This window comes from Microcebus murinus, chromosome 12 (genome assembly GCF_040939455.1).
Source record: "Microcebus murinus isolate Inina chromosome 12, M.murinus_Inina_mat1.0, whole genome shotgun sequence".
Taxonomy (NCBI): Eukaryota; Metazoa; Chordata; class Mammalia; order Primates; family Cheirogaleidae; genus Microcebus; species Microcebus murinus.
The window spans coordinates 66,755,136-66,772,489 of NC_134115.1; the positions used below are offsets into that span (position 1 = coordinate 66,755,136).

Genomic DNA, 17,354 nt, shown 5'->3' on the forward strand with positions numbered 1-17,354 from the left:
GTTTAAAAAAAAAAACAAAAACAGTGACTTTCAAAGAGTCACATATCTTTAGAATTTCTACAGTCACAGAAACTATATATGCATGGTTGAATCCCAAAATTAAATTCCTTTCAAACATATCTAAATCCAAAGATAGGGGCTCTTCAAAGGAGAAAGAAAGAATATGAATAAATATGGATGGAGAAGCAGAGTACTCCAGGATTAATGCCAAGAACTGAAGAGAAGCAAATAACTTGTTTTTCTTTTTTTTAACTTCACTATATTTTTTTTATTTTTTGAAAACTATAGTTTATTAATTTATATTCCTTTTATTCCTTTTTTTATTTTTTTAATTTCAAAATATTGTGGGGGTACAAATATTTTTCTTTACATGAATTGCTTTTGTAATGCTTAAGTCGGGGTTATAAGTGTGCTCATCACACAGATAGTGTTCATTGTACCCCTTAGGTAGATTGTCACCCATTCCATTCTCTCCCCCCCCCCCTGTTTGATTTCCACTGAGTTTTTCTTCCCTTTGTACATGTGTGTGCTCACTGGTTAGTTTTAATTTAACAGAGAGTATATGTAGTATTTGTTTTTCCATTCTTGGGATACTTCATTTAGGATAATGATCTCTAGTTCCTTCCAAATTATTTCAAAAGGCCTTAATTCATCCTTTTTATGGCTGAGTAGTACTCCATGGTATACACCACATTTTATTAACCCACTCACGAATTGATGAGCACTTGGGTTGATTCCATATCTTTGCAATTGTGAATTGTGCTGCAATAAACATGCTAGTGCAGTTGTCTTTTTGATAAAATGGCTTCTTTTACTTTGGGTAATAGCCAGTAGTAGGATTGCTAGATTGAATGGTAGGTCTACTTCTCATTCTTTGAGGAATCTCCATACTGTCTTCCATAGAGGTTGTACTAATTTGCAGTCCCACCAAAAGTGTATAAGCATTCTTTTCTCTCTACATCCAGAATATATTGTTTTTAGACTTTTTAATAAAACCATTCTAACTGGGGTAAGCTGATATTTCATTGTGGTTTTAATTTGCATTCCCCTGATGGTTAGTGATGTCAAGCATTTAAAAACTTTTTTTTTCATTTCAGCATATTACAGGGGTACAAATGTTTTGAGTTATGTATATTGCCTTTGTCCCATCTGAGTCAGAGCTTCAAGTGTGTCCATTCCCCAGAAGGTGCACACTACACCCATTAGATGTGTATATACCCATCCCTTCTTCCCCACTCCCATCTGCCTGACACCCAATATCACTTAACTCCAATGAGAATAGCCTTTATCAAAAAGTCCCAAAAGAATAAATATTGGTGTAGATGCTGAGAAATAGGAACACTCATACCCTGCTGGTGGGATGTTGAACATTTTTTATATGTTTATTGGCCATTTGTCTATCTTCCTTTGAAAAGCTTCTGTTCATGTCTTTTGCCCATTTTTTAATGGAGTTGTTTTTTTCATGTTGATTTGCTTGAGTACTTTGTAGATTCTGGTTATTAGCTCTTTATTGGATGTATAGCTTTCAAATATTTTCTCCCATTCTGTAGGTTATCTATTTGCTCTGTTGTTTACTTCCTTAGCTGTGCAAAAGCTTTTTAATTTTATCACGTCCCATATATTTATTTTTGTTGTTGCAGTGATTGCCACTGGGGTCTTTTTCATAAATTCTTTGCCTAGGTCATTATCTAGGCAAGTTTTTACTACATTTTCTTCTAGAATTTTTATGGTTTTGTGGCTTGCATTTAAGTGTTTTATACATCTTGAATTAATTTTTGTGAGTCATGAGAGAAAAGGATCCTGTGTCATTTTTCTGCATAGAGCTATCCAATTTTCCCAGCACTATTTATTGAATAGGGCTTCTAATAATGTACACAGTGTACATTATTGTCTGCTTTGTCAAACATCATTTTGCTGTATGCTGATGATTTTATATCTGGGTTCTCTGTTGTGTTCCATTGGTCTATGTCTCTATTTTTGTGCCAGTACCATGCCATTTGCATTACTATATCTGGTAGTGTAGTTTGAAGTCTGGTAATGTGATGCCTTCATATTTCTTCTTTTTGCTTAAGATTATTTTGGCTATCCAGCTCTTTTCTGGTTCCAAATGAAGTATAGAAATTATTTTTTCTAGATCTATGAAATATGATGTTGATGTTTTGATGAAGATTACATCGAATCTGTAAATCACTTTGGGTAGTATAGGCATTTTAACAATGTTGATTCTACTGATCCATGAGGATGATGTATAAAGGTACAAATGACAAACCCATAGTCAACATCATACTGAATGGGGAAAAGTTGAAAGCATTCCCACTAAGAACTGGAACAAGGCAAGCATGCCCAGTGTCACCAATTTTATTCAACATGGTGCTGTAAGTCCTAGGCAGAACAATCAGACAAAAGAAAGGAATGAAGGGCATACAAATTGGGAAAGAGGAGGTCAAACTATTGCTTTGTGCTGGTGATATGATCTTATATCTAGAAAACCCCAAAGACTCCACCAAGGGCTCCTAGAATTAATAAATTCAGCAAAGTCTCAGTTTACAAAATCAAGGTACACAAATCAGTAGCATTCCTTACACCAATTTCAGTCACACTGAGAGGCAAATTAAAGACTTAACACCCTTCACAATAGCTATAAAGAATATTAAATACCTAGGAATATACTTAACCAAGGAGGTGAAAGATCTCCACAAAGAGAACTATAAAACACTGAGGGAAGAAATCATAGAAGTTACAAACAAATGGAAAAATATATGATACTATGGATCGGTAGAATCCTTTCTTTCATTTTAACTGTCATTTGGAATTTTGTGAGTCTATAATAATTTATTAATATCTCTCAAATAGTTGAGTCCTATTTTTAGCTACAGCAAACAAAGCTGCTCTTTAGGAAAGAGCCTAGGCTATATTCCTAAATGGAGAATCGATAAGTCACAGACTATGTACATCTTCAACTTTGTTTCCCCAAAAGATGGTTTCAATTAATATTCTCACTAATAAAGTGAGAACTTTCTTTTCTTTACATACTTAATATTTTTGGTATTGCTTTTCTCTTTTTTAAATAGAATTTTAGTTTATATTTCTTACTGATTTATTTTATACATACACACATATATATTTGTGTGGGAGGTGGGAGATAGAGAAAGAGAAAGTTAGTTTTACTGGTTACATGCATTGTAAATACCTTCTCTCAGTGATATAGGTTATTTTTATTTGCTATATATTCTCTAATTTTTATTCTCTATGCTGCATTATTCTGGGTGATTTACTTAGAACTATGTTTCAGTACCTAAATTTTTATCAGTCTTTATTCTACTAAATAACACATATAGTTAATTTCTTCCCTTAGACTAAGATTGATTTCATTTATTTGATTTTACTTTATTTCACTATATTTATACTTTTCTTTCCTAGATTTTCTATTTGGTTCTTTTTCAAATATATCTATATTTAAATAATTGACTATTTTTATATGTCTTCTAATCACATTTTCACTTCTATTTTAGTATTTTTAATTTAAAATTTTATTTTGAATTTTAGAGTGTTCTGTTACATTTAATTGAGTTACTTTTCCTATGATTTATCACTTACAGATATCTATCTTGTGGTTTCTGTCTGTGATTGTGAGCTTATCTTTACTTAAAGTTTAATTAGTTTCTTTCCCCAACTTGAGTCTTGTTTTCCCCAGGTTTAGAAAAATGTCTAAAACTGTACTATAGTGCTGTGTAGAGTTTTGCTTTGTTGGAACTTTAGGAATTTTAGTAGAACTTTGCTATTTTTTCTAAAGTTCATAGCTTTGATTCCCATTCTCAACAGGAGGTATTTCTCCCATGTATAATACAGTTTGGATATATCCATTTTCCACATATGCTAGAGCATTAAAAGGAAAAGAAATGAGAGAAACAAAGGTTGGTTGTATTTATAGAAAGGATTTCAGTGGAGGCCATTTTACACTGTGTGCTGTGAGTCTCTACACCCATGGAAAAGGGGTAGCAGGTGCTCACACTTCAACTGAGGCCTCCTGATAGCAGCTTTAAGCAAGCCCAAAGTAAGATTTATGTACAAACCCAGGAATTTGGAGAATATAGTGGACTTGTTTATGACTCCCACTTGATAAATCTAAAAAATAAAAGGGTGTCAAAATTAACCAATGGCATCAGTGTGGGGAAATTCAGCTGGGAAGTAGGTTTATCCTGCTAACAGTAAGGTCTAAGGAGCAGGGTTCAGTGGACCAGATAGAGATTCTTAGTGAGAGCACTGTCATAAATTTGTCTTAGAACCAGCTCTAAATATCCATTTGATAGGTAAATGAAACCTTGTCTGAAATGAAACTATATACAAGACATCCCCAGGTATTGATGAGTCCACTAAAGAACCCATACAACATTAAAAAAAAATAAGAAGTAGTTCTCATTCTCCTACCATCATAGAGAATGTATAACTTGGAATATAGCCAATCAAGAAACACACTGTTTTCTTACATGTCCCTCATTTATCCTCCTTCGTTTCCATAAGAACCTTAGACATATCAAATGCAAGAGTTCATTTTGTTTAAATTTTAGGAATTTTAGTAGAACTTGGCCATTTTTTTCCTAAAGTACTTAGCTTTGAGTCCCATTCTCAGCAGGAGGTATTTCACTCCCATAGCAATAGGGGAGAGAAGGAACAAAAGTACAAGTTAACGAATTAGAGAAAGAGTTGTGTACGGCTGTTTTCCCACTGAAGATAATCATCCCAAATCAGGCCCAGCTGGGGGTGGTGAGATGCTATATTTTTGTTCCACCTGGTGCTTTCAATTTGAATGAAAGAGTGTTTTCTTTCTCCACTTATTTTATCTTTTGCATGTTTGTATTATGAAAAAAAAATTTAAAGTTTTAAAAATATTACACTGAACATCCACATACCCATCACCTAGATTAAACATGTGGCTTTCAAGTTTGCCCTAAGGGTTGACATTCAGCCAGCAAATGGGGAAAGAGAAAGAGTGGAGAATAGTTCAGTATATTTTAAGGCCCAGTGTTAGAAGTAATGTATGAGTTTTGCTAACATTTCTTTGGTCAGAACTCATTCACATGGCACTACCTAGAGGCAGGGAAGTCTAGGAAATATAGTCCATGGCTGGTTCCCTCAATTTAGAAACAATTCCAGAGTATGGAGTAGGAGTATGTATCTGTAGTATTCAGCTAGCTGTCTTATCACATTTGTTTTATTTTAACACTTAGCTCTCATGCATTTACAATGCATTTGCCTTTGTATGTATGATGTGAGTAAATAATCTAGAAATTTAGTTTTGATTATTTCATTATTTCACTGAAACTGTTTGTAGGACTAAGGTGACTGAAGTTCTTTTTCTAAATGAGAAACCAGAAAACCGATGGAGCCAATATGGGATTTAAGTGAGCCAAAATTAACCTCATAGAGTTTGAACAGGTAATGGAGGAAAGAGGAAAATTATTTATCCTGATGTCCTTGATAAGTCCCACTTGTCTGTGCTTTAACATTTAAAAAACATACATAATCCATGATTTTAAATTTAGTATCAACCTTCTTTTTACCCTCTAGTGATTCTACATTCAGAATAATTAAAAAGAGCAAATCAACATGCAACCATCTTTAGTAATTGAAAGACTTTTTGTGAGTAGTAATAAAATGCAAAGATAAAAGCCAAAATCTAATCAGCTAAAAGGCAGTGTAGAATAAATTGCCTGGTCTTTAAGTGTCTGATAGCTGGGTATTCAACTCTATGTTTCTGTGTTGTTTGAGCAAAGTGATATGGGGATACAGCACTAACAATTATAGTTGACTATTCACTCCATAGCATCTCTATCATATTTAAGACATAACAATTTTTAAAATAGCCTGTGCCTTGAAATATATTTGTGTTGTAAAACTATATGATAATTTCTATTGTAAGAAAATATGTACTTCTAGTGTCAATTCCAAAAGACTATTTTGGGGGGCTTTAAGATCTAGTTTATCTGATAAAATAATATGTTCTATGCCATATTTAGAACCTATTTTCAGACTTTATTGGAACATTTGTAAAATGCTGACTTTGCTAAATGCAGACAAACACATACCCAAATTACACAGAAAATAATTAATTAATTAGGTACCTCGGCCTTTAACAATGTTCAACTCCAGGATCTGTTACCAAAAAAAAAAAAAATTGCAAAACTTCATTTGAAAGTGAGATGGACTTTCTACTGACTCACCCTTTAACTCCATTTTGAACCCAGTGACATAAGAAATAAGAATTATAACTTATACTGCTACTTTCATTCCTGTCAAGATTAACTACTATGAAGTTTTTGATCCTCAAAGAAAAATATAGGGAAATAATCCTATTAAGAATGACCACACTAGTAAACACATAAAGGCAAAGGCATTAGGTTTGTTTTTAAAGAAATAATACTCTATGATAATATTTGGAACTATGCCCCTTAACAATAGACTCTAAAGTTATTTTAGCCGTCATATATCATTCTAAATACATGCAGTGTACTCATCTTCTCCCCAATTCATACCAATCTTTCTCTCTAGAAATGGCCCTCATAGACAACCTTTAGCTGACTAGAAGTATTTTTTTCTATATTATTACTTCCCTCCCCACCCCATGTAATTCATTGATCAAGGTATAAAAATTAACTTAAGTTTCCTTATTTTTTTCCCTAGGAGTCTGCAATGTTGATTGAAACAAAACAGAGACTGCATGTGATATGGAGCATCTGACATGGCTTTCAATGATCCTCCCTCCTGGTATTCATGCCATTATGTAATCCTCTTCCCTTGAATGTGGGCTGGATATTGTGATTTGCTTCTACATAATAAAATAGGGCAAAAATGATGGAGTGATGAGATGCCACTTCTGTGAGTAGGTAACAAAAAACTACAACTGTGTCTTGCTGATATTCTTTCTATTATCTTTTCACCTCACACACTATGTTGAAGCAAGCTGTCATGTGAGAAAGGTCCAAGGAACTGAGGGTAGCTTCTGGCCAACATCCTGCAATAACATCAGCCCTCAGTCCAAAAACTCACAAGGAACTGGATCTTGACCACAATCTTGCTAGTGAGCTTGGAGTTGGGTTTTTCCCTAGTTGTGACTACAGACTCCTGAAAGCAACTGAACCTAGCTAAACCATGCCTGGATTTCTAACCCACAGAAATTGTGAGAAATAAATGTTCTTGTTTTAAGCCTCTACATTTTGGGGTGTTTGTTATGTAGCAATACATAACTACTACATTTGCTTCCTTCAGAGATGAGTCTCGGAGATAGTAGCATTCTGGAGTAGTTCTTACTCTCATCCTTTTGGGGTCCTCAAAGCATCTCTGGTTCTCTTCCTTCCTGAGTCTTAATTTTTTAACTCTATTTTCATTCTTTAGGATAATCCACTAGCTTTCCAATATATTCATTAAACCAGACAGGTTTAATTTCTGTTCTTTACAATCTAAACAGCATTTAGCTATTGTTTATTTTAATTTCATGTTAAGCTTTATTTTTATCACCATTTCTATTCCTGTAATCTTAAAAATGATTCAATAAAATTGACTATATTCCATTTTTTAAAAATTCAGAATATTATGAGGGTACAAATGTGTTGGTTACATAAATTGCTTTTGTACCATTTGAGTCAAAGTTATAAGTGTGCCCATCCCCCAGATAGTGTGCATTGTACCCATTAGGTGTGAATTTACACAACCCCTTTTCCCCTCGCCCACCTGCTTGATATCCAATTAATGTTATTACCCTATGAGCACCTAACTTGATTTTATCAGAAATTAAATTTATGTCAACATAATCATAATTTGTAAAATAAACCTACAGATTTAATTCATAGATATTCCTATGGTATCTAAACTTTTAGCTTATATTTTGTAACATGTTTTTTAAAAAAAGTTGGAATTCTTTCCTATCTGTGATTTCTGGTGATATTCTATGTGGTTTAGCCACCAGTTATTACTAGAGCAATGTGGAATGTTATTCAGAATGTAGAAAATAATGTCCAGTATATTCATCAATTAGAAAAAGGATCTTTAATTTTTTTATATAAAAATCCATAAAAGCACAGCTATAGGCCTATGCATACTCACTTAGGAAACCAAATATCATAAATTAGTAGTTTAAAAATATTTTTTAAAAATGAAGACAAGTCAAGGCATCAACTCAGATCTTGTGGTTCCTTGTGTTCTGTTTTATCTATGCTCCTCTTTACATTTCTATCCTGATTTTGTCATTTGGCATTAAAATATGTTTGAAATGGTTTCTCATTTGGGGAAATTAAGTCATGATATTTACCTGCTAACATTCAAGTTATTGTCTCCCTTAACAGTTACATCTCTTTTCAAAAGCTTGGCTACTTCCCTTAATGAAAGGTTCCTACCCTTATGCAGTATGTCTATTGATTCAAAAAAATAAATTAACTTGGAAACTATTGTTTCCCTCTTCATCCTATCCCTATGGAGAAGTATTAAATAGTTCTATTGAGGAGGCATTAAATGCTCTTTAACTATATTACAGTGTGAGAGAATGGAGCCTTGGAGTTCAGGAGGAAAGTATTTAGCCTCTGAACTGAATCAAGACAGGTTGTGCTGCAGTTCTTTGTGCATGTGGAAGTTGTGTTAAGTCAAGGACCACACAAAATAGGTACCTCTTGTACCATTCTCCTCATCCCCATTGAGATACATGTTGGAAGGAAAATAAGGTCTTATCAGAAAGGAGAAAATTTAAGCCTATCTAGCCTTAGCCTAAGGGATCTGCAGAATTCTGCACACTCTAGTCAACCTCACTTCAACAAAGAAGACTCCACACTGGAGTTCGAAAACGAAACTCTAAGAAATAACAACGTATTCCTTCACACAGCCTTTTTGTCCATTCATATATTGCTCTCTTCAAATTTTGGTAATAGGCAACCACTAAAAATTTGGGTGACTGCTATTCCTCTGTGGTATTCTAAAACACATATCGCTTACATATGGTGTAGTTTGGTGGAACAGGTGAGAACAAAACTTTGGGACTCAAAGTGTGTAAAATAAAAACAGTTTTATTGTGTTTTTGTCTGACTCTAAACCATGGGAGCAAGGCCACAGTTATCTTTGGTCCGGATCCAAAGTGGATCTTCTGAACAAGTCCTCTATAGGAAAACAAAACAACAAAAACAAAATCAAAACAAAACAAAAAACCAAAACTCCCTTTCCTATTGTGATATTATATAATCCTTTTCCAATCCAACCACCAATTTGGCAGCATTACAACGCACCAACCAGTCTGACAGCGCTCACTTTGAACAATATCAGGGAACAAGACAAAATTAAGTTTGAACTGAAGTTGAACCATTAGCTCATCAGTGATATTTGCTTGGAGAATTTTCTTTGTATATTTTTCTCATGAGCTCTCAACATTTTGTGATATTCTATTTTATGTCTTTAGTCTTTCTTGGACCACTCTTACATGTGTAGCATTCATATAGCAAAAATTAATGTAAAATGAGAGAAATCATATGCTGTAATGAGGAAAAGAGTAAAGGCAAAACATTCTGAGAAAACATATTGTAGGCTATCACTAGGTAATTCTTTTAAGAGATAAGGAAATAAAAGGTGATAAAAAGAGTGCCGGAACCCTGCTTTATCTTGGAGTGGCTTTGATTTCATGAGACTGTTACTTGAGCTTTGAGTCAGAAAATCTTCCCCAATGCTGAACAAATTTATGTTTGACACATAAAAAAGCACTTATAATCTTTATTTTATTATATAATTCAAGGTAGATGAACACAAATAATTTCAAAATCTCAGTGGCTTAGCAAAACAGAATTTTATTTTTCACTCCTCTGAAGTTCGATAGGATGGAGAGAAAGGGTGAATGCTCTGCTCCACAAAGTCTCTCAGACACCGGGGTCTTCCTGTTGATAATCACACTGTTCCCTAGAGCCTTGGAGTCCTCTGCTGTACCCTCTGTCTTTGACTAGCAGACAGGGGCAAAAATACAAGCACATGTGGAGGGTCCCATGGAAGGTTTTTTATGAGCCCTGCCTGGATGTGTACACTTTTACTTTCACTCATATTCCAATGGTCAGACTTCAGAAGCTGGAAAGTAGACTGAGAAATGTAACCTAATTGTGAGCCCAGGAGGGAATGAAATGGGTTTTCATGAACACATACTCTCTTCCACTCTTCCACCTATTGTGGCCCAGGTGTTCATATTCATTTTCAAGGTCAAGGAAGACTCACTTTAAAATTGCCAGAACCCCTGTATAGAGGATTTTATTTTCAGATTGATATATTTTATACCAAGATCTTTTTATTTTTTTATCCTCTATCTTCAGCCAAGTTTTGAGGTACAAGTTTATTACTAAATCTTGATAATTGTATAGATTTAGGGGGATCCAGATCCCAGAGTACAGTTCTTTTCTGAAGTCCATCACTAAAGATAAAGAGAAATGTGAATCTCTAGTATATTAAATTGTTTTTTCTTGTACTGATGTTGAAAAAAAATTAAGTGCATTTATCAAAAATTCAATTGCTATGAAGAAAAACAATAGGCCTATATCCAGCACAGTGACTCTAGATATCAGAGTTGCTGATAACAACAATCAGAGAGTAAGAACAGAAAAGTGTTTGCATTTTATAAGAAAACTATCAGAAACTTAAGGAATAATGTTTTGATCTAGCAGTTAAAACATGAGCTGTGGGAAATAGTAAAAGAAAGGAAGGAAGACATTCAAACTCAGCATACGTTAGTTTTATATACAGTCAAGGAGAAATGTATCAATTTAAGAATCACATTGAGAAACACAATGTAGTGTTAAAATCTCACCTGGCCTTTTTTAAAGGAATATAAGAAGCAGAGTGTCACAATTAATTTGAGTGAAAGATTTCTCCAATATGAAGATTAAATTCACAGGGACTAGAATCAAGAAATTGATGGACATCCTAGAAAAGCAAAAATAAACCAGAAAAGTTTTCTCTCTTAAACTCTTACTTTTCCTTTTTAGTTCTTCTCCCAGTTATCACAAGATCTTTGATGCTATCTATTATTTGTAACAGAATGTGGGTCTGTCTGGGAACATCTCTTGCTTTTCAGGGACATCATTCTTGCTTAGAAAATGCTTTTGTTTATGGGATATGTTTAGATTTTAGGGGCTGCCAATGTCCCTTGGGTCCTGGATATTTTGTGGATGAAGTGGGGGGGGGTGTCCGGGATTACGATGTTCTTACATGTGTTATGGTTTTTTTTTTTTTTATCTTTATAAGAATGTGGGAGAGTTTTCTAGTTGGACATAGTCCATGTGAAGTTGTCCAAAAAGCTCCACTGCTTGTAGAGGAAAGGAGTTCAGAGCACTGCTAAGAAACACCTACGTCTCTACCAAGACACCTAAGTGAATTTTCCTTTGACTGAAACTCAGTAAAGTGAGAAAAAGGAAGAGAGAAGATGCTTTTAGATATAATCTAGGTCTTTAACTTTCCATAAATAGGGAGACAAGATTTCATTTCATGTGTTAAATTTCCCAGTGGTAAAAGAGATTTCGGTAATAACATGAAGAGTTAATATTGTTAAAATGTATAGGTTTTGTGCAAATTTGGGACATTTGAAATTGCTTGCCTTGTATTATTTGGGCTCTGCTGTTAGCTGCCACATCTTGTATAAACTTGTCTGGTGAGTAGGTAGGAGGAAGAGAAATGGAAACATGGATAATTATCCTAATCTATAGTATCCCCGTGGGGTCACTCAATTAATTCCTGTACTGACCCATTTTATAGGCTTTGAGGAACAATATCAAAAGAGATTTTCAAGAAGGCCTAAGGGGATGATCTGCCATTCTAATTGGTCCCTGCTAGACTATAAACACTGTGGAAATCAAAATTAGGAAATTTTAATTACATTGACATACTTTGGTTATAAATATGTGGGTTAAATCATATTTATCGACATATGTACTTGAAGAATGCAAATGCTCTGTTGAAAATTTCCTCAGGAGCAAGACAAAAAATTGAAGGAATGAAAAATTGAGAATATGCATATCGTATAACCACAGGAGTAATATAAATGAAGATGCTATCCAGACAGATAATAGTTTTTCTGAAAGATGAAATTGTTCATGCTTTGTTTCTTGTCACTGTTGATTAAGAGATATTTTTTATATTTATCAATAATTAGCACAAGAAAATAAGACTTTCTTAGCAGCTAGAATATCTGACTACATGTCTTTTTAAAGTAAGAGTTTAATCATTTTGTGTTTTCAAGCATTTCAGTGATAGGAAGTTGCATCTATTTAAATTGCGTATTTGTATTAAAACTTGATTTTTTTCTCTCAGTTTGTAAATAATCTTGCCCTTGTTTAAATTAATTCTCTACTATTTACTCTGAGGTTATATCTATTTTTAGACTAAGAAAATTTGGTCTCCTATGGAGTTCTTGTTTTGTTTTTTTTAAATCCCCTCTGACTGATTTGACCTCAGCATATTTGAAGCCTAATTTATTCAGCTCTTCATAAAAGCTGAACCCAGCTTTGTTTTGCCCTCATCACTGCATTCTCATTGCACAGCACAAATTAGGTGCCCAGACTTTCAAATCATGTGACAACATGAAAATTGTTAAAAGTAGTAATGAGATCACATAAAGGTGTAAGGAGGCATTCTTTGATAATCCACTGATCTTTTTCCTGTCCTAAGTAGTTCGGCAATGTGTCCAGTTGACAACTGGTCTTCCAGTTAAGCTCATCAGCTTATTAAAGGAAAGGGGAAAACTGACCTCAGCAGGCTACTCAGGCTCTTTCTTGAACCCCATTTTCACTGCTTTTCTTAGAATGAGTTAGGATCAAGAATATATACATTGGGCCATACGGCTGGGCCATGAGATTTGTATCTTTGTAGAATCTCCTTTCCTTCCACAATGCTGAAGGAATAAGAATGCCAAGTTTCCTTAACCAGAAAGGTCTAGGCTGGGGATGTGGGTATTGATTGGCAGGAGAAGGTAAACACTCTCCTCTCCTGCCATTATGGTAGCTAATTTCTAGTTGGCTTGTGATTATCTCCATCATGTGCTTAACCCTGGAATTGTCTGTCTTTATCATAGAGACAAATCTCTTACCTTTCCACTAATGTTGGAGGCCATGTAGGCTTTTCTTTAGTACAGGCAATAGGAATCATCCAAAAAGATCCATCTCAACTCATTGAGCATTGGGGTATGGGTCAAAAGCCTTATAGTCATAGTGTGTGGGCCACCTAAAATGCCACTTCTATCAAGAAAAGTTCCCTGAATCATTCATTCAGAATTAACTAGGTCTTCCCTTGAAGCATACTGGCAAGCTTGTATCTCATGATACATAATTTTATGCAACTCTTACTATATACAGGACACTGTTCTAAGATCTTTACAAATATTAACAATTCAATCCTAAACTATTGAATGGTATTATTACTCACAATTTAAAGTTGACAGAACTGAAGCTCAGAGACATGCAGTAATTTGCTCAAGGTCACAAAGCTAATAAGGTAGGCAATTATAACTCCAGCACCTGTTCCTAACCACTGAACTATGCTCCCTTATACTTATCTACTTATTATGTCTAAATATAGTATCAATAATAGTATATTTTCCATGAATTGTTGACCTTTTTTCAAAGAATATTGTAAATTGGTACATCTCCCCCTTTTCTCAGAAATTCTGGGTTTAACTAAAATATAGGAACTCATTCTTACTAGTTATGTTGGGTTCTCATTTAATGGAATAATAACAGAAGCAATAAAAACTAAACTATATTGAGATGATATTCTAGGCCTAATAATCTAATATTTAAGAACATATTACTATATTATCATATATTATAGATGTATAGTATACCTCGTAATTATCACAATAACCCTCTAAGATTATTATCACTCCATTTTAAAGCCAAGATTTGAACCTAGCCCAGGCTACATGCTATGCATGTATGGCAACCAATGAGTTATAGTGCCTTGTATAAGACAAACATCAAGCAGGCAGACTACATTTATGCATTAAAATTCTTCACCTTGTGAAACCTGGAAGTGTGCGTGGTTCTGCACCTCAGGTTGCATCCTTGTGCAATGTTCCAGAACCCCACTGAGTATATGCAATCCATTACCTCGCTCCCCCTTCTGCTGGCACAGATGTTCTCCTACATCTTTGCCCTAGCATCTGCTGCAGGGCCCCCTTCCAGCTAGCTGTAGGACATGCTGTTCCTGAGGGCTGCTTAGATTTTCTTTAATCCATAAGTCTGCATTAAAATACTTCTCCCAATTTCAAAGGAAATAATGGAAGGGATCTTAATTCACTTGGAGCTTATTTTTCATCTTTATTTTCTTCCTCTTTTTTCTTCATTGGACAGAGAATCATTTACCCAAGCATTGAACTAGCTTTACCCCAACTGCTTTCTAAATTTAACTTTGAAAAATAGTCCTCAATGGTATCTTCCTTCTACTTAGCTGTATTGTAGGAAGGCAGTATAATCTAGTGGCTAGGACCTAGAATCTGGAGTCAGAAATTTGGGGTTCACCATTGACATTCGTTGGTTGGACACACTAACCTCTAAGAAAGCTTCATTTCTCTCTTGTAAAAAATGAGGATAATGTTAATTATAACATTCTCTCCATTGGGTTGTTGTGAAGATGAAAAAAGATTATCCAATGGAAGAGTTTAGTGTGTTGCCTGGTCTATGATAAGTGTTCAGTAACAATTAGCTGTTGTTACTTCTCTAGCCACTTAACACTACATTGGAGTTAGTTAACCCTGGGAAGATTTAAGACCTGGGAAGATTTGACAACACTGATGCTTGAGTCTAACTATCAGAAATTCTGATTGAATTGATTTGAGGTAATCCTTGGCAACTAAACTACTAAAAATTTGAGGGTTTTTTTTACATAGTTCCAGGATAATACTTTGCACACAGTAGGTGTATAAATTATAAATAGTCATTAAAGAAAGTGGTATATTTGAAAATTCTAGCAGTGGAGCCCAATCGCTCAACAATTTTGAACTAAAGATTGGAAGGTGTTTATTTATTTATTTGCTTATGCATTTTTCCAAGTGGCCAGGTTTCAGACATATAGACATAGAGCAGTAAGGGGAGGAGGGAATCACACTAAATGATTACATTGATTATAAAATGTAATCAATCAATCTATCATTCACCAATCAGATGATGAATCAGGATTACATTCAGTTACGTGGATGAGAACCCTAACATGTTCTAAAATGATATTCCTGGATATATTGTTACTTATAATAATGATGAGGTAATCGGATAGGTATGTGGGATTTTAGGGTCAAAAAAACATGATTTCTCATTCATGTCCCATCATTTTCCAGTAAGATCCCAAATAATTCTCGAAACCAAATAAGTCTCTAATCTTTCTTCAGGTTCAGATTCTTCATTTGCAAAAGAGGATTAATATCTACTTTACATGTTTCCTGAAATGATCTGATGAGATATTCAGTGTTAACCATTTTGTACACTGTTAAAGGTTATACATATTAAACATTTCTTCAGTGTATTTTTCATTTTATGTCTGGTACTGTAACCTTATCTTCCACCAGTCCGTCCTCTTCTCCATCACCCCTGGTTTAAACCACTTTAAAATTTTTTCCCTATTCGTGTATATGCTTCTCCAACTTTTCACCCCCCAAGGTCAGGAGCTGGCCGTATTCAGTTCTGTATTCCCAGAACCCAGCTCATCATCTGATACATAAAAGGTGTTTAATAAATGTTTGATGAAAGAACAAATGGAAATCAAGAAACCATAATTATGAGCTAATACATTTTGACCAAGGCCATGTCAATGGGAGAAAATGGTCAGATTATGCAAAGCTGTGTAGAGAGTGGCAATTCCAAGCCTTAATTTAACTTCCCTGATATTTAATATTGACCATTGTCTTGAAGGCAAGATTTTAGGAGCTGTCATTTCAGACCTACAATTCATTCAAGTCTCATTTATTAGGTGTGATAAAACTCAGGATTTAAGACCCTGGCTAATTAACTAAGTGTGCTTTCAAATTCAATCCCTGTTACCTACAAATATTTGAATTAGCATTTAATGTTTATTTTGAGTTATCACTGCTGTTCCTGGGCCTTTGAAAGTCAATTAGAAATGCTTTTCATTTCCTTCCAGCTTTACCAAAGGAGAAGCATTGACTCTCACCACAGGAGAGGCATTTCAGGTCAAACATTCCTTAACTGGAATTAGTGTTAATGTAAATTAATTCCCATATAACCTTCATCATCCAGTAAATGTCTACCATTCACTGCCTCTTTATTTCCACCACTAAATGTCACACTGAGGCCAAATTATTGTATTACTCTTTTTGTATTCAAAATAAGTAGATTTTCTTCCACTGATATATTTCTCACTCTGATAACTTATTACAAGTCAGCTTTGTAACACTGAAAGATTGAATTATAACCCTAGAACTCTAGAGATCCGTGTCTTTTTTTTTTTCAGCTATATCCTAGATCAGTTGTGGAACTTTAATGTACCTGCCCACTACCTGGAGGTCTTCTTCAAAAGCAGATTTTGTGGGGGGAAGGGCCAAGATGGCAGACAAGAAGCAGCCTGCACTTGCCACTCTCGAAGAGAGTATCAAAGGTTGTGAGTAGAGGTTCAACCATGGATAGACCGTCTTGGAGAGAGCATTGTGAATCAACAGAAAAGTGACTAGAGATGCCCAAAGTGGAGGAGAGAGAGGTGGGGTGATCTGCTCAGCAAGATGGGAAGGTGCCTGGGGAAGCATCCCCATGTGGGGAAGGGTTAAGGGAGAGACCCCTGGTGCTCCACACTCCCCCAGCAGACACTGATATTTGAGCTGCAAGGGGGCTCCCCCACCACAGCAGTCCTCCAATCTGATCAGGGAGCTGCTTGGAGACTGCAGCAGCATTGCCCTAGAGAGTGGGCACAGTGTGGTTCCACCAACTTCTGGTCCCAGGTTGCTGCAACAGACGCCAATCTTTGCTCTCAGCTCCAGAGTGCCCAGTCTGCAGAGGGGCTGGCTCCATGGCAACTGCCTCCTCATTACAACTGCCAGGTCAGAGAGGTAGTGGGGAGGGAAGGTATTCTCATGCACACTGTAACTAGGTGCCATGCACCCTCCAAATCATACCACCAGCTGCCTCCTGGGGATCCAGAACAGCAGGTGCCCACTAGCACTCAATGTCTGCTGCTATCATCTTGCTATCTTGATAGTGCTACCATTGCCATTTGAGTTGCATTGCAGTAGCTGCCACAGTCGGACCTGGGCAGAGGGAGAGCTCCAGCTACCCTGACTCTGGCAGGGTGCTGCACACTATGCTAGCCCCACCAGCCATGGGTAGTCCAGCTGCTGTGGCCTAAAGAAT

At 35.4% G+C, this 17,354-nt stretch overlaps 1 pseudogene; it reads right to left on the minus strand.

The window, feature by feature from the left end:
- The window catches only part of LOC105865313 (WD repeat domain phosphoinositide-interacting protein 3 pseudogene), a 35,106-nt pseudogene extending 18,005 nt beyond the window's left edge, over positions 1 to 17,101 (minus strand).
- Positions 17,102 to 17,354: the final 253 nt, after the last annotated feature.